At 26.8% G+C, this 27,440-nt stretch overlaps 2 long non-coding RNA genes and 3 pseudogenes across 2 annotated transcripts; 1 reads left to right on the forward strand and 4 right to left on the reverse strand.

Moving 5' to 3' along the window:
• LOC126185105 (uncharacterized) lies at positions 1-7,467 on the forward strand. Its single transcript, XR_007536946.1, has 2 exons — positions 1-108; positions 7,151-7,467. It is a non-coding gene; the product is annotated as an uncharacterized LOC126185105 (long non-coding RNA).
• LOC126185102 (NADH-ubiquinone oxidoreductase chain 4-like) lies at positions 2,367-3,698 on the reverse strand (annotated as a pseudogene).
• LOC126185106 (uncharacterized) lies at positions 6,893-14,695 on the reverse strand. Its single transcript, XR_007536947.1, has 2 exons — positions 14,307-14,695; positions 6,893-7,286 (listed from the first exon to the last, which is right to left on the reverse strand). It is a non-coding gene; the product is annotated as an uncharacterized LOC126185106 (long non-coding RNA).
• On the reverse strand, positions 9,409-10,740 carry LOC126185103 (NADH-ubiquinone oxidoreductase chain 4-like; annotated as a pseudogene).
• A 10,252-nt stretch (positions 14,696-24,947) lies between the features above and the next one.
• On the reverse strand, positions 24,948-26,265 carry LOC126184710 (NADH-ubiquinone oxidoreductase chain 4-like; annotated as a pseudogene).
• Positions 26,266-27,440: the final 1,175 nt, after the last annotated feature.

Below are 27,440 nucleotides of genomic sequence, written 5' to 3' on the forward strand. Positions count from 1 at the left end.
CCTAATTACTGGGCTACTGCACCCAAAATTTTTCTTAATCCAACATCGAGGTCGCAATCTGCTTTGTCGATATGAGCTCTCAAAAACAATTACGCTGTTATCCCTAAGGTAACTTAATCTTATGATCATAAATTATGGATCAAAACAACAAACATAAAAAAATGATATAATAATGAAGAGTTTATTCATTCTTCATGTCACCCCTACAAAACATCATCATTAAATATAGAAAGACAAACAAAAACTACATAAAAAAATGTTAAGCTCTATAGGGTCTTCTCGTCCTAAAGAAAAATTTAAGCCTTTTGAGTCAAAAGTTAAATTCAAAAATTTATTAAGAGACAGTTGATTTCTCGTCAAGCCATTCATTCCAGCCACTAATTAAGAGACTAATGATTATGCTACCTTTGCACGGTCAAAATAACGCGGCTCTTTAAAAATCTGCTCAGTGAACAGGCTAGACTTCAAAGTATTTTCAAGAGGACATGTTTTTGATAAACAGGCGGAAATCAATTTTGCCTAGTTCCTTATAATAAATTCACAAGGTAAAAATTATATACAAATAAATATACTAATTCTATCATTATTACAAAAATTTTAAAATTAAATAAATAATTTTAATAAAAAACCTAAATTACTTATAAGATCAAAATAAAAAATAATGAACTAAAACGTAATCATAGAGATAGCTGGTTTGAAGCTTACTATTATATTTTATAAAACAAATTATATGTTATTAACTTCAAAGCTTATCCCTTAAAGAATAAATAAGTTAATATTTATACTTAAAAATTTAAATAAATACAATTAACTTCAAAAAATTAAATTTTTTCTTAAGAAACTAGATATCTTAGGAAATGATTAACATCTCATTTCTATAAATAATTTAATAATAATTATGATACATTAACTATAAATTATTTATAAATCAAACCAAATCGAGACAAGTAAAGTAAATACTAAAATTTTGATAAACCCTCATACAAAATGTACAATAAATAAAATCTACTTTTAAAAATTTAAAATAATATTTCATAAAACAATTACATTACCAATAAACTATAATCTAAAAAATCAATTCTACAAAATATACTAAGACAAAACTCGACAAAATTATTTTTATTAAATAATTAAATAAACAAAAAATAAATATAATAAAACAAATAATCAAGATATCCTGATTTGCACAGAAAAATTTTCAGTGTAAATGAAACACTTTACTAATAAGTTATATCTTGAAACTCTTCCTAGATACACTTTGCAGTACATCTACTATGTTACGACTTATCTCATCTACATTGAAGCTAAATTAAAATAATAAAATAGAATAATCAATAATGAGAGCGACGGGCGATGTGCACACACCTCAGAGCCAATATCAGTTAAATTAAATAAATTAAATTACTATCAAATCCACCTTCATTAATAGTATTTCACCATCAAATCCGTTATAAACAAATATCTATTGTAACCCACCTCCTCTTAACTATAAGCTGCACCTTGACCTGAAATAGTTTATAATTATAAATCTTGAGAATTATAACTCTAAAAAGATTCTCTGATAACGGAGATATACAAACAAATAAATTAAGAAGAGTAAATCATGTATTATCAATCACGGGGTAGGTTCCTCTGAATGGAATGAGATACCGCCAAATTCTTTGGGTTTAAAGACCTTAACCAATAGTACCCTGGTAAATATAATTAACATTTAAAATAATAGGGTGTCTAATACTAGTTTATTATTTAAATTTCACAGATTCATAAAAAGAGCTATAAATAAATTTAAACATTTCACCTTACAAATTTATATTTTAACCCTAAAATACAAACAACTGTTTCAACCAATAATATTCACTTGTATCAATCGTATAACCGCGGCTGCTGGCACGAATTATGCCGATACTAAATCAATTGCTAAAACCAAAATCACTTGATAATTATATCAAATTACTGCAAGATAGAACATTTAGTTTAACAAAACTTACATATAACACAAAGAAAAAGTGAATAAATAAGAAGGAATAAAAATTTTGGAGACAAAATAAGAAATTTAAAAATTTATAAAATTAAGAAAAAATAAAAGATTCAAATATTTAAAGAAAAAAAAGAAAAAAAAACACAAAGAACGAAAAAAAAACGCTCCCTCGGATGACCACAACAACTTCTCTATTATATATTAATAAAGATTAATATGGAACATGTATACCAATAAATGTATTATATTCTTTCTTATTTCTTATTCTAGAAAAAAATAAAGAAAAAAAACTCAAAGAACAAATAGAAAACAAATTCACGGCCTAAGATGAAAAATTCATATCATTGATTCCACAAAACAACATTTTTAATTAAAATACTTAAGCAACCTAAACAAAAAAATACTCTCCCTTTAAACAAAGAATATTTAAAGGCAATCAATGTAAAAGTAAAAGATGATATTCACGAAAGTAACCTAGAGAACAAGTATAAACACCAGTACAATAATTACCATGCTGAGAATAAGAATACATATATAAAGAATAAACAGCTCTAAAAAAAGACAAAAAATTAAAGCAAAACATCTAAAAGATCAAGACATAATTCTATTTAATAATCTAAGTTCACCTACCAAATTTAAAGAAGGAGGAGCAGCTATATTAGATGATCTCAAAAGAAATCATCATAAAGCCATTCTTGGTATCAAATTAATTATACCCTTGTTAATTAATAATCTTCGTCTATCTAAACGCTCATAAATAATATTAGATAAACAAAATAAAGCAGAAGAACACAAACCATGACCAACCATTAAAGAAGGAGAACCTATACAACCTCATCAATTCATAGTCATCAATCCTCCAATAACCAATCTTATATGAGCAACAGAAGAATATGCAATTAGAGACTTTAAATCAACCTGACGAAAACAATTAAATCTAACAATAACCCCACCAGATAAACCTAAAGACAATCAAAAATAATTAAAATTTAAACCCAAATAAGAAATAACCTTCATAACACGAAAAATACCATAACCACCTAACTTTAATAAAACACCAGCAAGACTTATTCTACCTGAAATAGGGGCCTCAACATGAGCCTTAGGAAGCCATAAATGAACCAAAAATATTGGCATCTTAACTAAAAAAGCAAGAATTATAAACACATAAAATATAAAATAATAAGAACCAAAATCAACCAATAAAGGAAAATATAAAGTATTAGAAAAATCATAAACCCTAAATAACACCTATAATAAAGGCAATCTAGCAACCAGAGTATAAAAAATTAAATAAACACCGGCCTGTAAACGTACAGGTTCATACCCTCAACCTAAAATCAAAAGTAAAGTAGGAACTAATCTAGCCTCAAAAAAAAAATATAAAAAGAAAGAAGACTCAATCTAGCAAATGAACAATAAAGTGTAATCATTAAAATTAAGACTATAAATACAAAAAATTAGAATGATAAGAACTTAAATAAACTGAACCTCTAGCAGTAATTATTAAAGAACAAATTCAAAAACTAAGCAAAATGAAACTAAAAGAAAAATAATCAATACCAAAATAATATCTAACCATATTCAAATCTGCGTATGAATAAACGCAAATCATAAAAACAAAACTAGACAGAAACATTAAAGAATGAACCAACCATCAACAATTATTAACCAAACAAAGAGGGATCAAAAAAATAGTTATAAATGAATACTTTAACATAAAGATAAACCAAAAGAATTAAAAAAATCATTCCCATGAGAACGAATTATTGAAACTAAAATAGAAAGACCTAAAGCACCCTCACAAACAGAAAAAACCAAAAGAATAACAGGAAAAAAAACAATCATAATCAAACTCAATAAGAAAAAGAATAACTAATATAAATAAAGAAAGAACAATATATTCTAATCTCAAAAGAACCATTAATAAATGCTTACGTTTAGAAGAAAAAACATAAACACCAGCAAAATAAATCAATAAAGAAGTAAAGACAGAGAATATAAACATTCGTTTTAATAGTTTAAAAAAACGCCGGTCTTGTAAACCGGAAATAAGTCCAGCCCCCACTTTTAAAACTTCAGAGGTGAAAAAGCTTACCATCATCGGTCCCCAAAACCGATATTTTTAATAAACTAACCCCTGAAATGATCAAAATAATAATTATATCGCTATCAAACGTAAAAATATTAATTTTATTAAATTAAGACACCCAATATCAATAATGCTTTTCATTATCCTACAAACTTTTCTAGTTGGACTAATAACAGGAACAATAATGGGAAGATATTGATTATCATATATTTTATTTTTAACGTTTCTTGGTGGTATATTAGTTCTACTTATTTATATTATGGGAATTGCATCAAACGAAATATTTCAACCTAAATCAATTACGATAATTATTACCTTAACAGTATGAGTATTTATTATATCAACATTAATTATTTTAGATATAACAATATTTATAGACTTTTTCAAAAATACTGAAACTATAAATATTGATAATTCAATCAATCATCAAGAAATAACAATATCTTTAGAAAAACTATATAATAGACCACCATTCATTTTTACAATAATAATAATTTTTTATTTATTTTTAGCACTATTAGCAGTTGTTAAAATCACCAATATTAACCAGGGACCTATTCGTAAAATAAGATAATTTACTGATGAATAAACCCTTACGATTAAGACATCCTTTAATTAAAATCATTAATAACTCTTTAGTCGATTTACCTGCACCAACAAATATTTCATTTTGATGAAATTTTGGGTCCCTACTAGGGTTATGTTTGGTAATTCAAATTGTAACCGGACTATTTTTAGCTATACATTATACATCAAATATTGAAATAGCATTTAGTAGTGTAGTTCACATCTGCCGAGACGTAAATAATGGTTGAATTATTCGAACCTTACACGCAAATGGAGCTTCTATATTTTTTATTTGTATTTATTTACATGTCGGACGAGGAATTTATTACGGATCTTACATATACATACACACCTGAATAATTGGTACAGTAATCCTATTCTTAGTTATAGCAACCGCATGTATAGGATACGTTTTACCTTGAGGTCAAATATCATTCTGAGGTGCGACAGTAATTACTAATTTATTATCAGCAATTCCATATTTAGGAACAGATTTAGTTCAATGAGTATGAGGAGGGTTTGCTGTTGATAATGCAACATTAAATCGATTCTTTACATTCCATTTTGTACTGCCGTTTATAATTGCTGCAATGGCAGCAATTCATTCATTCTTCCTCCACCAAACAGGGTCTAATAACCCCTTAGGTCTAAATGGAAATATTGAAAAAATCCCATTTCACCCATACTTTACTTTCAAGGACTCTATTACATTTGTATTAATAACATCATTATTAATTATATTGTGCTTGATTAATCCTTACCTCCTAGGGGATCCAGATAATTTTGTACCTGCTAACCCATTAGTAACCCCTGTCCATATTCAACCAGAATGATATTTCTTATTTGCATATGCAATTCTACGATCAATACCTAATAAGCTAAGAGGTGTTATTGCATTATTCTTATCAATTAGAATCTTAATAATTTTACCATTTTATAATAAAACACCATTTCGCGGTGTCCAATTCTATCCTATTAATCAGATTTTATTCTGAAAATATAGTAGTTGTTGTATGCTTATTAACATGAATTGGTAAACGACCTGTTGAAGAACCTTACATTATAACAGGACAAATCTTAACAATTATCTACTTTACATACTTCTTAATTAATGTACATGTTGCAAATGCATGAGATAAACTAATTAAGGAATAATAAGTTAATTAGCTTAGGAAAAGCATATGTTTTGAAAACATAAAACTAGAAGTTTAACTCTTCTAATAACTTTTCTTAAAAAATTTCACTAAATAAATGAAATAAATAAAATCTTTAAACCGACAAAGAAAATAAAAAAATTTAAAGATAAAGGCAAAAAACTTTTTCAAGCTAAGTATATTAACTTATCATAACGAAAACGTGGTAATGTCCCTCGAACTCAAATAAAACCAAAGGACATAGCAGCAAGCTTAATAAAAAATATAAAAGAATAAAAATCACCACCTAAAAAAATTAAAGCTAATAATATTCTAATAAAAACAATTCTAGTATACTCAGCTAAAAAAATTAAAGTAAACCCACCTGCACCATATTCAATATTAAAACCTGAAACTAACTCAGATTCACCTATGGCAAAGTCAAAAGGAGTACAGTTAGTTTCAGCTAAACAAGAAGCAAAACAAGCTAAAGCTAAAGGAAAAGAAATAATAATAAATCAACAATAAAGCTGATAATTTATAAAATCAAACATGTTAAAACTACCAATTAAAATAATTAAAGATAATAAAATTAAAGCCAAACTAACTTCGTATGAAATTGTTTGAGCAACAGAACGAAGAGATCCTAGTAAAGAATAATTTGAATTAGAAGACCAACCAGCAATTATAACAGTATAAACACCTAATCTAGTACAACATAAAAAAACAAAAATCCATAAGAAAAAGAACATATTTAAGTTAAGTAAGGGAAAATCACTCAAGCAGCCAAGGAAATTATTAAATTAAAAACAGGAGAAAAATAATAAAGTAAATAATTAGATATAATAAGAATTGGCTGCTCCTTACAAATTAACTTAATAGCATAACTAAAGGGTTGAGAAATTCCTACAAAACCTACTTTATTTGGACCCTTTCGAATTTGGATGTAACTTAAAACCTTACGCTCTAATAAAGTTAAAAAAGCAAAACTAATTAAAACACAAATAACTAATAAAAGAAAATTCAAAATAAACATAAATAAATCATAAAGTATCAATACTATTTGTAGAAAAAATCTACATAAATGAATTCTAAATTCAACACATTAATCTGTCAAAAGAGTAATTTAATTAATATTAATCAATAAAATAAAACATATTTCAACCAAATGGTCCTTTCGTACTAATATGAATTAATAATCTTAGGATAGAAACCGACCTGGCTCACGCCAGTCTGAACTCAGATCATGTAAGAATTTAAAGGTCGAACAGACCTAATTACTGGGCTACTACACCCAAAATTTTTCTTAATCCAACATCGAGGTCGCAATCTGCTTTGTCGATATGAGCTCTCAAAAACAATTATGCTGTTATCCCTAAGGTAACTTAATCTTATGATCATAAATTATGGATCAAAACAACAAACATAAATAAATGATATAATAATGAAGAGTTTATTCATTCTTCATGTCACCCCTACAAAACATCATCATTAAATATAGAAAGACAAACAAAAACTATATAAAAAAAATGTTAAGCTCTATAGGGTCTTCTCGTCCTAAAGAAAAATTTAAGCCTTTTGAGTCAAAAGTTAAATTCAAAAATTTATTAAGAGACAGTTGATTTCTCGTCAAGCCATTCATTCCAGCCACTAATTAAGAGACTAATGATTATGTTACCTTTGCACGGTCAAAATAATGCGGCTCTTTAAAAATCTGCTCAGTGAACAGGCTAGACTTCAAAGTATTTTCAAGAGGACATGTTTTTGATAAACAAGCGGAAATCAATTTTGCCTAGTTCCTTATAATAAATTCACAAGGTAAAAATTATATACAAATAAATATACTAATTCTATCATTATTACAAAAATTTTAAAATTAAATAAATAATCTTAATAAAAAACCTAAAATACTTTTAAGATCAAAATAAATATAATGAACTAAAACGTAATCATAGAGATAGCTGGTTTGATGCTTACTATTATATTTTATAAAACAAATTATAGGTTATTAACTTCAAAGCTTATCCCTTAAAGAATAAATAAGTTAATATTTATACTTAAAAATTTAAATAAATACAATTAACTTCAAAAAATTAAATTTTTTCTTAAGCAACAAGATATATTAGGAAATGATTAACATCTCATTTCTATAAATAATTTAATAATAATTATGATACATTAAGTATAAATTATTTATAAATCAAACCAAATCGAGACAAGTAAAGTAAATACTAAAATTTTGATAAACCCTCATACAAAAGGTACAATAAATAAAATCTACTTTTAAAAATTTAAAATAATATTTCATAAAACAATTACATTACCAATAAACTATAATCTAAAAAATCAATTCTACAAAATATACTAAGACAAAATTCGACAAAATTATTTTTATTAAATAATTAAATAAACAAAAAATAAATATAATAAAACAAATAATCAAGATATCCTGACTTGCACAGAAAAATTTTCAGTGTAAATGAAACACTTTACTAATAAGTTATATCTTGAAACTCTTCCTAGATACACTTTCCAGTACATCTACTATGTTACGACTTATCTCATCTAAATTGAAGCTAAATTAAAATAATAAAATAGAATAATCAATAATGAGAGCGACGGGCGATGTGCACACACCTCAGAGCCAATATCAGATAAATTAAATAAATTAAATTACTATCAAATCCACCTTCATTAATAGTATTTCACCATCAAATCCGTTATAAACAAAAATCTATTGTAACCCACCTCCTCTTAACTATAAGCTGCACCTTGACCTGAAATAGTCTATAATTATAAATCTTGAGAATTATAACTCTAAACAGATTCTCTGATAACGGAGATATACAAACAAATAAATTAAGTGGAGTAAATCGTTTATTATCAATCACGGGGTAGGTTCCTCTGAATGGAATGAGATACCGCCAAATTCTTTGGGTTTAAAGACCTTAACTAATAGTACCCTGGCAAATATAATTAACATTTAAAATAATAGGGTATCTAATCCTAGTTTATTATTTAAATTTCACAGATTCATAAAAAGAGCTATAAATAAATTTTAACATTTCACCTTACATATTTATATTTTAACCCTAAAATACAAACAACTGTTTCAACCAATAATATTCACTTGTATCAATCGTATAACCGCGGCTGCTGGCACGAATTATGCCAATACTAAATCAATTGCTAAAACCAAAATCACATGATAATTAAATCAAATTGCTGCAAAATATAACATTTAGTTTAACAAAACTTACATATAACACAAAGAAAAAGTGAATAAATAAGAAGGAATAAAAATTTTGGAGACAAAATAAGAAATTTAAAAATTTATAAAATTAAGAAAAAATAAAAGATTCAAATATTTAAAGAAAAAAAAGAAAAAAAACACAAAGAACGACAAAAAAAGTACGCATCCTCAGATGACCACAACAACTTCTCTATTATATATAAATAAAGATTAATATGGAACATGTATACCAATAAATGTGTTATATTCATTCTTATTTCTCATTCTAGAAAAAATAAAGAAAAAAACTCAAAGAACAAATAGAAAACAAATTCACGGCCTAAGATGAAAAATTCATATCATTGATTCCACAAAACAACATTTTTAATTAAAATACTTAAGCAAACTAAACAAAAAAATACTCTCTCTTTGAACAAAGAATATTTAAAGGCAATCAATGTAAAAGTAAAAGATGATATTCACGAAAATAACCAAGAGAACAAGTATAAACACCAGAATAATTATTACCATGCTGAGAATAAGAATACATATATAAAGTATAAACAGCTCTAAAAAAAGACAAAAAAATTAAAGCAAAAAATCTAAAAGATCAAGACATAATTCTATTTAATAATCTAAGTTCACCTACCAAATTTAAAGAAGGAGGAGCAGCTATATTAGATGATCTCAAAAGAAATCATCATAAAGCCATTCTTCGTATCAAATTATTTATACCCATGTTAATTAATAATCTTCATCTACCTAAACGCTCATAAATAATATTAGATAAACAAAATAAACCAGAAGAACACAAACCATGACCAACCATTAAAGAAAGAGAACCTATACAACCTCATCAATTCATAGTCATCAATCCTCCAATAACCATTCTTATATGAGCAACAGAAGAATATGCATTTAGAGACTTTAAATCAACCTGACGAAAACAAATAAATCTAACAATAACCCCACCAGATAAACCTAAAGACAATCAAAAATAATTAAAATTTAAACCCAAATAAGAAATAACCTTCATAACACGAAAAATACCATAACCACCTAACTTTAATAAAACACCAGCAAGAATTATTCTACCTGAAATAGGGGCCTCAACATGAGCCTTAGGAAGCCATAAATGAACCAAAAATATTGGCATCTTAACTAAAAAAGCAAGAATTATAAACACATAAAATATAAAATAATAAGAACCAAAATCAACCAATAAAGGAAAATATAAAGTATTAGAAAAATCATAAACCCTAAATAACACCTATAATAAAGGCAATCTAGCAACCAGAGTATAAAAAATTAAATAAACACCAGCCTGTAAACGTTCAGGTTCATACCCTCAACCTAAAATCAAAAGTAAAGTAGGAACTAATCTAGCCTCAAAAAAAATATAAAAAGAAAGAAGACTCAATCTAGCAAATGAACAATAAAGTGTAATCATTAAAATTAAGACTATAAAAACAAAAAAATTAGAATGATAAGAACTTAAATAAACTGAACCTCTAGCAGTAATTATTAAAGAACAAATCCAAAAACTAAGCAAAATGAAACTAAAAGAAAAATAATCAATACCAAAATAATATCTAATCATATTCAAATCTGCGTATGAATAAACACAAATCATAGAAACAAAACTAGACAGAAACATTAAAGAGTGAACCAACCATCAACAATTATTAACCAAACAAAGAGGGATCAAAAAAATAGTTATAAATAAATACTTTAACATAAAGATAAACCAAAAGAATTAAAAAAATCATTCCCATGAGAACGAATTATTGAAACTAAAATAGAAAGACCTAAAGCACCCTCACAAACAGAAAAAACCAAAAGAATAACAGGAAAAAAATAATCATAATCAAACTCAATAAGAAAAAGAATAACTAATATAAATAAAGAAAGAACAATATATTCTAATCTCAAAAGAACCATTAATAAATGCTTACGTTTAGAAGAAAAACATAAACACCAGCAAAATAAATCAATATAGAAGTAAAGACAGAGAATATAAACATTAGTTTTAATAGTTTAAAAAAAACGCCGGTCTTGTATACCGGAAATAAGTCCAGCCCCCACTTTTTAAACTTCAGAGGTGAAAAAGCTTTCCATCATCGGTCCCCAAAACCGATATTTTTTATAAACTAACCCCTGAAATGATCAAAATAATAATTATATCGCTATCAAACGTAAAAATATTAATTTTATTAAATTAAGACACCCAATATCAATAATGCTTTTCATTATCCTACAAACTTTTCTAGTTGGACTAATAACAGGAACAATAATGGGAAGATATTGATTATCATATATTTTATTTTTAACGTTTCTTGGTGGTATATTAGTTCTATTTATTTATATTACGGGAATTGCATCAAACGAAATATTTCAACCTAAATCAATTACGATAATTATTACCTTAACAGTGTGAGTATTTATTATATCAACATTAATTATTTTAGATATAACAATATTTATAGACTTTTTCAAAAATATTGAAACTATAAATATTGATAATTCAATCAATTATCAAGAAATAACAATATCTTTAGAAAAACTATATAATAGACCAACATTTATTAAAACAATAATAATAATTTTTTATTTATTTTTATCACTATTAGCAGTTGTTAAAATCACCAATATTAACCAGGGACCTATTCGTAAAATAAGATAATTTACTGATGAATATACCCTTACGATTAAGACATCCTTTAATTAAAATCATTAATAACTCTTTAGTTGATTTACCTGCACCAACAAATATTTCATTTTGATGAAATTTTGGGTCCCTACTAGGGTTATGTTTGGTAATTCAAATTGTAACCGAACTATTTTTAGCTATACATTATACATCAAATATTGAAATAGCATTTAGTAGTGTAGTTCACATCTGCCAAGACGTAAATAATGGTTGAATTATTCGAACCTTACACGCAAATGGAGCTTCTATATTTTTTATTTGTATTTATTTACATGTCGGACGAGGAATTTATTACGGATCTTACATATACATACACACCTGAATAATTGGTACAGTAATCCTATTCTTAGTTATAGCAACTGCATGTATAGGATACGTTTTAAGTTGAGGTCAAATATCATTCTGAGGTGCGACAGTAATTACTAATTTATTATCAGCAATTCCATATTTAGGAACAGATTTAGTTCAATGAGTATGAGGAGGGTTTGCTGTTGATAATGCAACATTAAATCGATTCTTTACATTCCATTTTGTACTGCCGTTTATTATTGCTGCAATGGCAGCAATTCATTCATTCTTCCTCCACCAAACAGGGTCTAATAACCCCTTAGGTCTAAATGGAAATATTGAAAAAAAAACATTTCACCCATACTTTACTTTCAAGGACTCTATTACATTTGTATTAATAACATCATTATTAATTATATTGTGCTTGATTAATCCATACCTCCTAGGGGATCCAGATAATTTTGTACCTGCTATCCCATTAGTAACCCCTGTCCATATTCAACCAGAATGATATTTCTTATTTGCATATGTAATTCTACGATCAATCCCTAATAAGCTAAGAGGTGTTATTGCATTATTCTTATCAATTAGAATCTTAATAATTTTACCATTTTATAATAAAACACCATTTCGCGGTGTCCAATTCTATCCTATTAATCAGATTTTATTCTGAAAATATAGTAGTTGTTGTATGCTTATTAACATGAATTGGTAAACGACCTGTTGAAGAACCTTACATTATAACAGGACAAATCTTAACAATTATCTACTTTACATACTTCTTAATTAATGTACATGTTGCAAACGCATGAGATAAACTAATTAAGGAATAATAAGTTAATTAGCTTAGGAAAAGCATATGTTTTGAAAACATAAAACTAGAAGTTTAACTCTTCTAATACTTTTCTTAAAAAATTTCACTAAATAAATGAAATAAATAAAATCTTTAAACCGACAAAGAAAATAAAAAAAATTAAAGATAAAGGCAAAAAACTTTTTCAAGCTAAGTATATTAACTTATCATAACGAAAACGTGGTTATGTCCCTCGAACTCAAATAAAACCAATGGACATAACAGCAAGCTTAATAAAAAATATAAAAGAAGAAAAATCACCACCTAAAAAAATTAAAGCTAATAATATTCTTATAAAAACAATTCTAGTATACTCAGTTAAAAAAATTAAAGTAAACCCACCTGCACCATATTCAATATTAAAACCTGAAACTAACTCAGATTCACCTATGGCAAAGTCAAAAGGAGTACGGTTAGTTTCAGCTAAACAAGAAGCAAAACAAGCTAAAGCTAAAGGAAAAGAAATAATGATAAATCAACAATAAAGCTGATAATTTATAAAATCAAACATGTTAAAACTACCAATTAAAATAATTAAAGATAATAAAATTAAAGCCAAACTAACTTCGTATGAAATTGTTTGAGCAACAGAACGAAGAGATCCTAGTAAAGAATAATTTGAATTAGAAGACCAACCAGCAATTATAACAGTATAAACACCTAATCTAGTACAACATAAAAAAACAAAAATCCATAAGAAAAAGAACATATTTAAGTTAAGTAAGGGAAAATCACTCTAACAGCCAAGGAAATTATTAAATTAAAAACAGGAGAAAAATAATAAAGTAAATAATTAGATATAATAGGAATTGGCTGCTCCTTATAAATTAACTTAATAGCATCACTAAAGGGTTGAGGAATTCCTTCAAAACCTACTTTATTTGCACCCTTTCGAATTCGGATGTAACCTAAAACCTTACGCTCTAATAAAGTTAAAAAAGCAACACTAATTAAAACACAAATAACTAATAAAAGAAAATTCAAAATAAACATAAATAAATCATAAAGTATCAATACTATTTGTAGAATAAATCTACATAAATGAATTCTAAATTCAACATATTAATCTGTCAAAATAGTATTTTAATTAATATTAATCAATAAAATAAAACATATTTCAACCATATGGTCCTTTCGTACTAATATGAATTAATAATCTTAGTATAGAAACCGACCTGGCTCACGCCGTTATGAACTCAGATCATGTAAGAATTACTGGGCTACTGCACCCAAAATTTTTCTTAATCCAACATCGAGGTCGCAATCTGCTTTGTCGATATGAACTCTCAAAAACAATTATGCTGTTATCCCTAAGGTAACTTAATCTTATGATCATAAATTATGGATCAAAACAACAAACATAAATAAATTATATAATAATGAAGAGTTTATTCATTCTTCATGTCACCCCAAAAAAACATCCACATTAAATATAGAAAGACAAACTAAAAACTATATAAAAATAAAATGTTAAGCTCTATAGGATCTTCTCGTCCTAAAGAAAAATTTAAGCCTTTTGACTCAAAAGTTAAATTCAAAAATTTATTAAGAGACAGTTGATTTCTCGTCAAGCCATTCATTCCAGCCACTAATTAAGAGACTAATGATTATGCTACCTTTGCACGGTCAAAATAACGCGGCTCTTTAAAAATCTGCTCAGTGAACAGGCTAGACTTCAAAGTATTTTCAAGAGGACATGTTTTTGATAAACAGGCGGGAATCAATTTTGCCTAGTTCCTTATAATAAATTCACAAGGTAAAAATTATATACAAATAAATATACTAATTCTATCATTATTACAAAAATTTTAAAATTAAATAAATAATTTTAATAAAAAACCTAAAATACTTTTAAGATCAAAATAAATATAATGAACTAAAACCTAATCATAGAGATAGCTGGTTTGAAGCTTACTATTATATTTTATAAAACAAATTATAGGTTTTAACTTCAAAGCTTATCCCTTAAAGAATAAATAAGTTAATATTTATACTTAAAAATTTAAATAAATACAATTAACTTCAAAATATTAAATTTTTTCTTAAGAAACAAGATATCTTAGGAAATGATTAACATCTCATTTCTATAAATAATTTAATAATAATTATGATATATTAACTATAAATTATTTATAAATCAAACCAAATCGAGACAAGTAAAGTAAATACTAAAATTTTGATAAACCCTCATACAAAAGGTACAATAAATAAAATCTACTTTTAAAAATTTAAAATAATATTTCATAAAACAATTACATTACAAATAAACTATAATCTAAAAAATCAATTCTACAAAATATACTAAGACAAAATTCGACAAAATTATTTTTATTAAATAATTAAATAAACAAAAAATAAATATAATAAAACAAATAATCAAGATATCCTGACTTGCACAGAAAAATTTTCAGTGTAAATGAAACACTTTACTAATAAGTTATATCTTGAAACTCTTCCTAGATACACTTTCCAGTACATCTACTACGTTACGACTTATCTCATCCAAATTGAAGCTAAATTAAAATAATAAAATAGAATAATCAATAATGAGAGCGACGGGCGATGTGTACACACCTCAGAGCCAATATCAGTTAAATTAAATAAATTAAATTACTATCAAATCCACCTTCATTAATAGTATTTCACCATCAAATCCGTTATAAACAAAAATCTATTGTAACCCACCTCCTCTTAACTATAAGCTGCACCTTGACCTGAAATAGTCTATAATTATAAATCTTGATAATTATAACTCTAAAAAGATTCTCTGATAACAGAGATATGCAAACAAATAAATTAAGTAGAGTAAATCGTGTATTATCAATCACGGGGTAGGTTCCTCTGAATGGAATGAGATACCGCCAAATTCTTTGGGTTTAAAGACCTTAACAAATAGTACCCTGGCAAATATAATTAACATTTAAAATAATAGGGTATCTAATCCTAGTTTATTATTTAAATTTCACAGATTCATAAAAAGAGCTATAAATAAATTTTAACATTTCACCTTACAAATATATATTTTAACCTTAAAATACAAACAACTGTTTCAACCAATAATATTCACTTGTATCAATTGTATAACCGCGGCTGCTGGCACGAATTATGCCAATACTAAATCAATTGCTAAAACCAAAATCACATGATAATTAAATCAAATTACTGCAAAATAGAACATTTAGTTTAACAAAACTTACATATAACACAAAGAAAAAGTGAATAAATAAGAAGGAATAAAAATTTTGGAGACAAAATAAGAAATTTATAAAATTAAGAAAAAATAAAAGATTCAAATATTTAAAGAAAAAAAACACAAAGAATGACAAAAAAAAGAAACGCACCCTCGGATGACCACAACAACTTCTCTATTATATATAAATAAAGATTAATATGGAACATGTATACCAATAAATGTATTATATTCTTTCTTATTTTATCTTTCTTTTCACTAATAATAAAGAAAGATTAAATAATATAATAAATATAATTTATACAATTATGTAAATTAATGTAATATGTTATTAATATAAAATTAACTTTATATTAAGTAAACTTAAATATTAAGTAGTTTAATAATATAATTATAGAAAATATATTGATTTATAATAATTATAATTAATATAATTATTTATATTAATAAAAAATTGTATATTTAAAATATTAATTATATTTATTATATCCAGTTATAATAATATTTAATATTAAATTACATATTATTATATAATTTATAATATAATAATCTATTTTAAGTTAAAAACATAAGTAGCTATAATCCTATGTATATAAATGTATTAAAATAATCATTTAATAATAATAAAATAACATTATAGGTATTTAAATTTAATTAAATGTAATAAATTAATATAAATTATTTATTATATATAATATATATTCAAATTATTCGAACCGAGATAAATTAATTAGAAATAACCAAAATAATACATAAACAAATTTTTTAAAAAATTTTTTAACTTATATATTAAATATAAATGAAGTGCCTGATTAAAGGGTAACCTTGATAGGGTAAATCAAGTAAATAAAAATTACCTTCATTGAAAATTTCATAAGACAGAATTAAACTGCCTCCTTTAGTATCAAAAACCAACGTGCATCATACACCTTAATGTAAAAAGGTAAGCTAAACAAGCTAATGGGTTGATACCCCATTTATATAGGTATCAATCCTCTCCTTTTTAATGACCAACATCTCTACAAAACTTCTCTTCCTATCAGCATTAATGATAGGAACGATCCTGCCCATTTCATCAAACTTCCGATTTGGAGTTTGAATAGGACTTGAGATCAACTTACTTTCATTTATTCCGCTCCTAACAAGAAACAAAAATATAATAATAAATGAGTCATCAATTAAATATTTTATTGTCCAAGCAATACCATCGACAATACTATTACTTTCAGTTTTGCTGATTCAAATAGAGTATCCAATAGGATGAGAAACAGAATTTATTCCATCAATAATAATTAGATCTAGATTATTATTAAAGATCGGGGCTGCACCTTTTCATTTCTGATTTCCAGAAGTAATAGGAGCTTCAAGATGAAATAACTGTTTAACACTAATAACATGACAAAAATTGCCCCAATAATGGTATTATCTTATTGTATTCAACTAAGAACTTTCATTTGAACAATTATCATTCTAAGAATTATTATTGGGGCAATAGGTGGTTTAAATCAAACATCTCTACGACAACTTCTAGCATATTCCTCAATTAGACATTTAGGGTGAATAATTAGATCCCTAACAGTTAGAGAAAACATCTGAGAGCTATACTTTATTATTTACTCACTATTAAGATTAATTATGGTCTTATTATTTCAGCAAATAAATCTATTTCTTATAAACCAAATTTATTCAGCCAGAAATATAAAAACTGAAATTAAATTCATAATATTTTTATCTCTTCTATCCCTAGGTGGTTTACCACCATTCCTCAGATTTCTACCAAAATGATTTGTAATACAATCATTAATAGAAAATAACATAACAACTATTATAACCATCATGGTTGTATTAACTACAATTACACTTTACTATTATATACGTATTAGATTCTCAGCCCTAATTATGTCATACACAGAAAATTCATGATCTATAAAAATAAAGTCTCAAAAATCAAGAATTATTCTCCCTATAACAGTAATAAGTTCAACAATAGGATTAATCTCAACATCAACCTTAATCTCACTATACTAAGGACTTAAGTTAACTAAACTAATAACCTTCAAAGTTATAATTAAAAGAATAAAATTTTAGGCCTTAGTAAATTTTACACCTCTAGAATTGCAGTCTAGAATCATAATTGAATATAAGGCCTAAAACATGGTAAGAGAGAAACATCTCATAAGTAGATTTACAGTCTACCACCTTAAATTGAGCCATCTTACCGCAAAAATGATTATTCTCAACAAACCATAAGGATATTGGTACTTTATACTTCTTATTTGGAGCATGAGCAGGAATAGTAGGAACATCAATAAGAATACTTATTCGTGCTGAACTTGGTCAACCAGGATCTCTAATTGGAGATGACCAAATTTATAATGTTATTATTACAGCCCACGCATTTGTAATAATTTTTTTATAGTAATACCTATTATATTGGTGGATTTGGTAATTGACTAGTACCATTAATAATTGGTGCACCGGATATAGCGTTCCCACGAATAAATAATATAAGTTTTTGATTACTACCGCCTTCACTAACCCTTCATCTTACATCTTCTATAGTAGATAACGGTGCTGGTACAGGGTGAACAGTTTACCCCCCTCTTGCAGGAGCTATCGCACATGGAGGGGCATCTGTAGACCTGGCTATTTTTTCACTTCACTTAGCAGGTGTATCGTCTATTCTTGGTGCAGTAAACTTCATTACAACAGCAATTAATATACGATCAGAAAGTATAACTCTAGATCAAACACCTTTATTTGTATGATCTGTAGCTATTACAGCCCTTCTCCTCCTTTTATCACTTCCAGTATTAGCAGGGGCTATTACTATACTATTAACAGATCGAAATTTAAATACATCATTCTTTGACCCTGCAGGAGGAGGCGACCCAATTCTATATCAACACGTATTTTGATTCTTTGGGCACCCAGAAGTTTACATTTTAATTCTGCCAGGATTTGGAATTATCTCTCACATTGTATGTCAAGAAAGAGGAAAAATTGAATCATTTGGAACATTAGGTATAATTTATGCTATATTATCAATTGGACTAATAGGATTTATTGTATGAGCACATCACATATTCACAATAGGAATAGATGTTGACACACGAGCATACTTTACATCAGCAACAATAATTATTGCTGTACCTACAGGAATTAAGGTATTCAGATGATTAGCTACACTATATGGAACTAAATTCAAATTCAATCCACCACTATTATGAGCTTTAGGATTTATTTTTCTATTTACAATTGGTGGGCTAACAGGATTAGTATTAGCAAATTCATCACTTGACATCGTATTACATGATACATATTATGTAGTAGCTCACTTCCATTATGTATTATCCATAGGAGCAGTATTTGCAATCATAGGAGGTGTTATTCAATGATACCCATTATTTACAGGATTAACTATAAATAATACATGATTAAAAATCCAATTCACAATTATATTTATTGGAGTAAACTTAACATTCTTCCCTCAACACTTCCTAGGACTAGCAGGAATACCACGACGATATTCAGACTATCCAGATGCATATACATCATGAAATGTAGTGTCAAGAATTGGGTCTACAATTTCTATTGTAGGAATCATTATATTCATTGTAATTATATGAGAAAGAATGGTTACAAACCGAGCAATCATATTTAGAGCTAATATAAGAAGATCAACAGAATGACTACAAAATAACCCACCTGCGGAACACAGCTACTCAGAACTACCGTTAATTTCTAGATTCTAATATGGCAGATTAGTGCAGTAGATTTAAGCTCTACAAATAAAGGTTTGATCTATTATTAGAAAAATTCATAAATGGCAACATGATCAAATTTATCCCTTCAAGATGGAGCTTCACCATTAATGGAGCAACTATCATTCTTCCATGATCACACTATGGTCGTATTATTATTAATTACAGTAATTGTAGGTTATGCCCTAAGTTTATTTATTGCCTATACAAACCGAAACATACTTCACGGACATTTAATTGAAACAATCTGAACAGCACTACCAGCAATTACACTAATTTTTATTGCACTCCCATCATTACGACTACTATATTTACTTGATGATTCAGTAGATGCAATAATCACAATTAAAACAATTGGACGACAATGATACTGAAGATACGTATATTCAGACTTTATAGACATAGAATTTGACACTTATATAACACCAGAACAAGACCTAGAAAACGACGGATTTCGACTTCTAGATGTAGATAACCGACCAACTCTACCAATAAATACGGAAGTACGAGTATTAACAAGAGCATCAGACGTTCTACACTCATGAGCAGTACCTGCATTAGGGGTTAAAATTGACGCAACGCCAGGTCGACTAAACCAAGGAACATTTACAATAAACCGGCCTGGACTGTTCTTTGGACAATGCTCAGAAATCTGTGGAGCAAACCACAGACTCATACCAATTGTAATTGAAAGAACTTCAGTAAACTTATTTATCAAGTGATTATCTAAGATAATAAAAGGAGTTAGTTAAAATATATAACATTAGAGTGTCAATCTAAAATAACTAAATAATTAGTACACCTTGAAATACATCAGATGACTGAAAGTAAGTAATGGTCTCTTAAACCAAAAAATAGTAAATTAACAACTACTTCTGATGGGGAAATTTAATCCAAATCCCTCAAATATCCCCTCTCATATGATTCTCTTTATTCATTATATTTTCGACTACATTAATTTTATTTAATCAAATAAACTTTTTCTCATTTAAACCAAATCTTATTAAAAGAGCAGAAAAAAGAACAATTGATATAAAAAACTTAAATTGAAAATGATAACAAACTTATTTTCAACATTTGATCCATCAACTAATATCTTCAATTTATCATTAAATTGAGCTAGAACATTCTTAGGATTATTATTAATCCCATCAATGTTTTGACTTACACCATCACGGATTAATATTATTTGAAACAAACTAAACTAACCTTACACAATGAATTTAAAACATTACTAGGACCAAAATCATTTAATTGAACAACATTCATCTTCATTTCAATCTTTATTATAATACTATTTAATAATTTCATAGGATTATTCCCCTACATCTTTACTAGAACGAGACATTTAGCATTAACATTTGCAATCGCTCTACCTATGTGATTAAGATTGATGTTATTTGGATGAATTAATCATACCAATCACATATTTACAAACCTTGTTCCTCAAGGAACACCACCTGCATTAATATCATTTATAGTATTAATTGAAACAATTAGAAATGTCATTCGACCAGGTATGCTAGCAGTACGAGCAAATATAATTGCTGGACACTTACTATTAACATTACTAGGAAATAAAGGACCATCTACAGCAATAAACTTAATTTCACTATTAATTATTGGACAAATACTTCTGTTAATTCTAGAATCAGCAGTAGCAATAATTCAAGCTTATGTTTTCTCAATTTTAAGAACTTTATATTCTAGAGAAGTATACTAAACCTATGTTAACAACTCACTCAAACCACCCATTCCACTTAGTAGATTACAGACCTTGACCATTAACAGGAGCAATTGGAGCAATAGTTCTAGTAACAGGATTAGCAAAATGATTTCACCTATTTAACATTAACTTATTTATAATCGGATTTGGAATTACCCTACTAACTATAATCCAATGATGACGAGATGTAGTACGAGAAGGAACATACCAAGGACTACATACGGGATTTGTATCAATTGGATTACGATGAGGAATAATTTTATTTATTGCATCAGAAGTACTATTCTTTGTTTCATTTTTCTGAGCATTTTTTAGAAGAAGACTAGCACCTACTATTGAACTAGGGATATTATGACCCCCAATAGGAATCCAACCTTTTAATCCTATACAAATTCCATTACTTAATACAGCTATTCTTTTAGGATCAGGAGTAACAGTAACATGAGCACATCATAGTTTAATAGACTCTAATCATACTCAAGCATTACAAGGACTATTCTTCACAGTATTACTAGGACTATACTTCACTATACTTCAAGCATACGAATATTGAGAAGCACCCTTCACCATTGCAGACGAAGTTTATGGATCAACATTCTTTGTTGCAACAGGATTCAATGGGCTACATGTAATTATCAGAACAATTTTCTTATCAACATGTCTACTTCGACATTCAATAAACCAATTCTCACCAAGACATCACTTTGGATTTGAAGCAGCAGCATGATACTGACACATTGTAGACATAGTATGATTATTCTTATACATCTCTATTTATTGATGAGGTAGATAATTGTTTTTCTAGTATAAATAGTACATTTGACTTCCAATCAAAAAGCTTGATATAAATCAAGAAAAACAATCCTAATTTTATCTACAAGAATTTTTATTAGATTTATTATTCCCATAATCGTTATAATCCTTGCAACAACATTATCAAAAAAATTAATTAATGACCGAGAAAAAAGATCACCATTTGAGTGTGGGTTTGACCCAAAAAGATCAGCACGAATACCCTTCTCACTTCGATTCTTCTTAATTGCAGTAATTTTCTTAATTTTTGACGTAGAAATCGCACTAATCCTTCCAATTGTAATTATTTTTAAAACTTCAGACATTATAGTCTGAACAATATCAACAATAATTTTTATTATAGTATTACTAGGTGGACTATATCATGAATGAAATCAAGGAGCCTTACAATGAGCAGAATAAAGGGTTATAGTTAACTATAACATATGGGTTGCATTCAAAAAGTATTGATTTAATCAATCAACCTCAAATAGAATAAGAACCGAAATATTGCAGTCAGTTTCGACCTGGAAGGTTGGTAAATAAAATACCCTTATTCTTATTAATTGAAGCCAAAAAGAGGCGTATTACTGTTAATAATATAATTGAACTATAAAGTTCCAATTAAGGAAATGTAAAGCCAATATGAAAGCTGCTAACTTTTTATATTAGCGGTTAAACTCCGTTACCATTTCTAAAATTTATATAGTTTAAATAAAACATTACATTTTCACTGTAAAAATAATATATGTATATTTATTAATACCTAAAAGTAAAAATACTTCCTTAACATCTTTAGTGTCACGCTCTAATCATAAGCTATTTAAGTAAACGAAAAATAATACCACCAAAATAAATATTCAAATAATAAAAGATAAATCTTAAAATTAGAATCATATCAACCTTGTATATAACCAATTAAATAAATAAATAGTCTATACAAACCTTGACTACTAAATAATTCACCTCAACCATAATCAAATGATTTAGATGAATAATAACCCAATTTTAAAGGAATATATCTAATAAACTTAGTTGAAAGAAAAGGTATAAACCACATAGAACCAGCAAATCAAACAAAAGAAAGTATACTTAAAGAAAATAAATTTTGAGAAAAATCAAAATTTGAAATAAGATAACCCAAATAAGCACCCAAAACAACTACAGTAATAGTTAAAAACTTTAAATAATAAGGCAGGGCAATCACATGAGGAATAGGAAAAATTAACCAAGACAAAAGACTACGACCAAAAACGGCAACAAACAATAAACCAATTATACCAAACGAAATATAATAACCCTTATCATCAAAAGAAAATCTAGAATAAAAATTATTATCACCAGATATTGAATAATAAAAAAGACAAAAAGAGTAAGAAGCAGTTAAACCAGTAGAAAAGAAATAAAGATAAAAATCAAACAATTAATTCATCTTAAACAAACCATTTCAAGAATTAAATCCTTTGAATAAAAACCTGCTAAAAATTGTATACCACACAAAGACAAACTAGAAACATCAAAACAAACTGAAGTTAAAGGTATAAAATTAACAATTGAACCTATAAAACGAATATCCTGAGAGTTCTTTAAATTATGAATTATTGAACCTGCACACCTAAACAATAAAGCCTTAAATAAAGCAAGAGCTAATAAATGAAAAAATGCAAGTTTTGGGTAACCCATAGCCAAAATTCTTATTATTAAACCAAGTTGTCTTAAAGTAGAAAGAGCAATAATTTTCTTCAAATCAAATTCAAAATTTGCTTCTAAACCAACCATAAATATAGTTATACAACCAATTAAAAGCAAGAATCAACCACAATTGTAAGTATCTAATATTGGTCTGAAACGAATTAATAAATAAACCCCAGCAGTAACAAGAGTAGAAGAATGAACCAAAGCAGAAACAGGAGTAGGAGCAGCTATAGCAGCAGGAAGTCAAGAAGAAAAGGGAATTTGAGCTCTTTTAGTTATAGCTGCTAAAACAATTAATATAGTAATAAGCTTTATTTCAAAAGAATTAGAAATAAAATAATAATAATAATTATAATTTCAACCAACAAAAATTCAATATTCAAGCAATCGAAATTAAAATAGCAACATCACCAATACGATTAGAAAGTGCAGTTAACATACCCGCACTATAAGATTTCACATTTTGTTAGTAAATAACTAAACAATAAGAAACTAAACTTAAACCATCCCATCCTAATAAAATTCTAATCAAATTAGGACTAATAATTAAAAAACCTATAGAAAGAATAAATATTAAAACAATAATAATAAAACGATTTATATTTTTTCTCCCAATATATAATCTTCTCTATAATAAATAACCAAAGAAGAAATATACATAACAAAAGACATAAAAATAAGAGACATTCAATCCAAAATTAAAGTCATAACAACCATAGAACCATTTAAATTAAAAAGTTCTCATTCAACAAAATCTCTATAATCAATTATTAAATAATAAATACCCAAAATAAAAATTATAGTTCTAGAAAAAAATAAAGAAAAAAAACTCAAAGAACAAATAGAAAACAAATTCACGGCCTAAGATGAAAAATTCATATCATTGATTCCACAAAACAACATTTTTAATTAAAATATTTAAGCAACCTAAACAAAAAAATACTCTCCCTTTAAAAAAAGAATATTTAAAGGCAATCAATGTAAAAGTAAAAGATAATATTCACGAAAATAACCAAGAGAACAAGTATAAACACCAGAATAATAATTACCATGCTGAGAATAAGAATACATATATAAAGTATAAACAGCTCTAAAAAAAGACAAAAAAATTAAAGAAAAAAATCTAAAAGATCAAGACATAATTCTATTTAATAATCTAAGTTCACCTACCAAATTTAAAGAAGGAGGAGCAGCTATATTAGATGATCTCAAAAGAAATCATCATAAAGCCATTCTTGGTATCAAATTAATTATACCCTTGTTAATTAATAATCTTCGTCTACCTAAACGCTCATAAATAATATTAGATAAACAAAATAAACCAGAAGAACACAAACCATGACCAACCATTAAAGAAAGAGAACCTATACAACCTCATCAATCCTCCAATAACCATTCTTATATGAGCAACAGAAGAATATGCAATTAAAGACTTTAAATCAACCTGACGAAAACAAATAAATCTAACAATAACCCCACCAGATAAACCTAAAGACAATCAAAAATAATTAAAATTTAAACCCAAATAAGAAATAACCTTCATAACACGAAAAATACCATAACCACCTAACTTTAATAAAACACCAGCAAGAATTATTCTACCTGAAATATGGGCCTCAACATTAGCCTTAGGAAGCCATAAATGAACCAAAAATATTGGCATCTTAACTAAAAAAGCAAGAATTATAAATACATAAAATATAATATAATAAGAACCAAAATCAACCAATAAAGAAAAATATAAAGTATTAGAAAAATCATAAACCCTAAATAACACCAATAATATAGGCAATCTAGCAACCAGAGTATAAAAAATTAAATAAACACCAGCCTGTAAACGTTCAGGTTCATACCCTCAACCTAAAATCAAAAGTAAACTAGGAACTAATCTAGCCTCAAAAAAAATATAAAAAGAAAGAAGACTCAATCTAGCAAATGAACAATAAAGTGCAATCATTAAAATTAAGACTATAAAAACAAAAAAATTAGAATGATAAGAACTTAAATAAACTGAACCTCTAGCAGTAATTATTAAAGAACAAATTCAAAAACTAAGCAAAATCAAACTAAAAGAAAAATAATCAATACCAAAATAATATCTAATCATATTCAAATCTGCGTATGAATTAACACAAATCATAAAAACAAAACTAGACAGAAACATTAAAGAATGAACCAACCATCAACAATTATTAACCAAACAAAGAGGGATCAAAAAAATAGTTATAAATAAATACTTTAACATAAAGATAAACCAAAAGAATTAAAAAAATCATTCCCATGAGAACGAATTATTGAAACTAAAATAGAAAGACCTAAAGCACCCTCACAAACAGAAAAAACCAAAAAAATAACAGTAAAAAATAATCATAATCAAACTGAATAAGAAAAACAATAACTAATATAAATAAAGAAAGAACAATATATTCTAATCTCAAAAGAACCATTAATAAATGCTTATGTTTAGAAGAAAAAACATAAACACCAGCAAAATAAATCAATAAAGAAGTAAAGACAGAGAATATAAACATTAGTTTTAATAGTTTACAAAAAACCCCGGTCTTGTAAACCGGAAATAAGTCCAGCCCCCACTTTTAAAACTTCAGAGGTGAAAAAGCTTTCCATCATCGGTCTCCAAAACCGATATTTTTAATAAACTAACCCCTGAAATGATCAAAATAATAAAAATATCGCTATCAAACGTAATAAATATTAATTTTATAAAATCGCTAAACTTATTTGTTAACATTTGTGCTCTACTAACTCTCTCATTATGATAATTCTTATTTTTTAGCTAATTCTTCACCATGAATAACAGATAATCTATCAATTAATTGTCTAACATCATTTAACCAAACATATTCAATCGGTTTTTCTGTATATTTTTTTATTTGACCTTCACCTATTTTTTCAGGAAAACTTGGTTCTGAATCATCTATAGTATGTCTCCTGAGGTTTGGGAAAAATCAACAATTGGTTTTATCAATATTTATATTTATTACCTTTACTTGTTCTTATTTTATTTGGATTGTAATCAAAATACAATATACCTGTATTATATAAAATATCTGCATAATTTTATAAATCTACACCATCGAATTTTTAATTTATATCATCTACAATTGCTCCAGCAGGTTTTAATCCAAAAGTTGTATCTTTACTATGATTAATATTATTTGAAATGCTTTGACTTATATCTATTAACATCATTTTATCAACATTTGCTTGTGCTTCATCAACATTATCATTATCATACAGTACCTCTTTAATTTTAGTAGCCTTATCAGGTCCTTTATCTTCTGTTGTATTCCTAAATTTTTCCTCTCCTTCATATTTATTAAATATATCTTTAATTTCTGATTCACTTAATGCTTAATCATATTTTCCAGGAACATCATCAGACCAATCTGCTAATGGTGT

This window comes from Schistocerca cancellata, chromosome 4, assembly GCF_023864275.1.
Source record: "Schistocerca cancellata isolate TAMUIC-IGC-003103 chromosome 4, iqSchCanc2.1, whole genome shotgun sequence".
Lineage (NCBI taxonomy): Eukaryota > Metazoa > Arthropoda > Insecta > Orthoptera > Acrididae > Schistocerca > Schistocerca cancellata.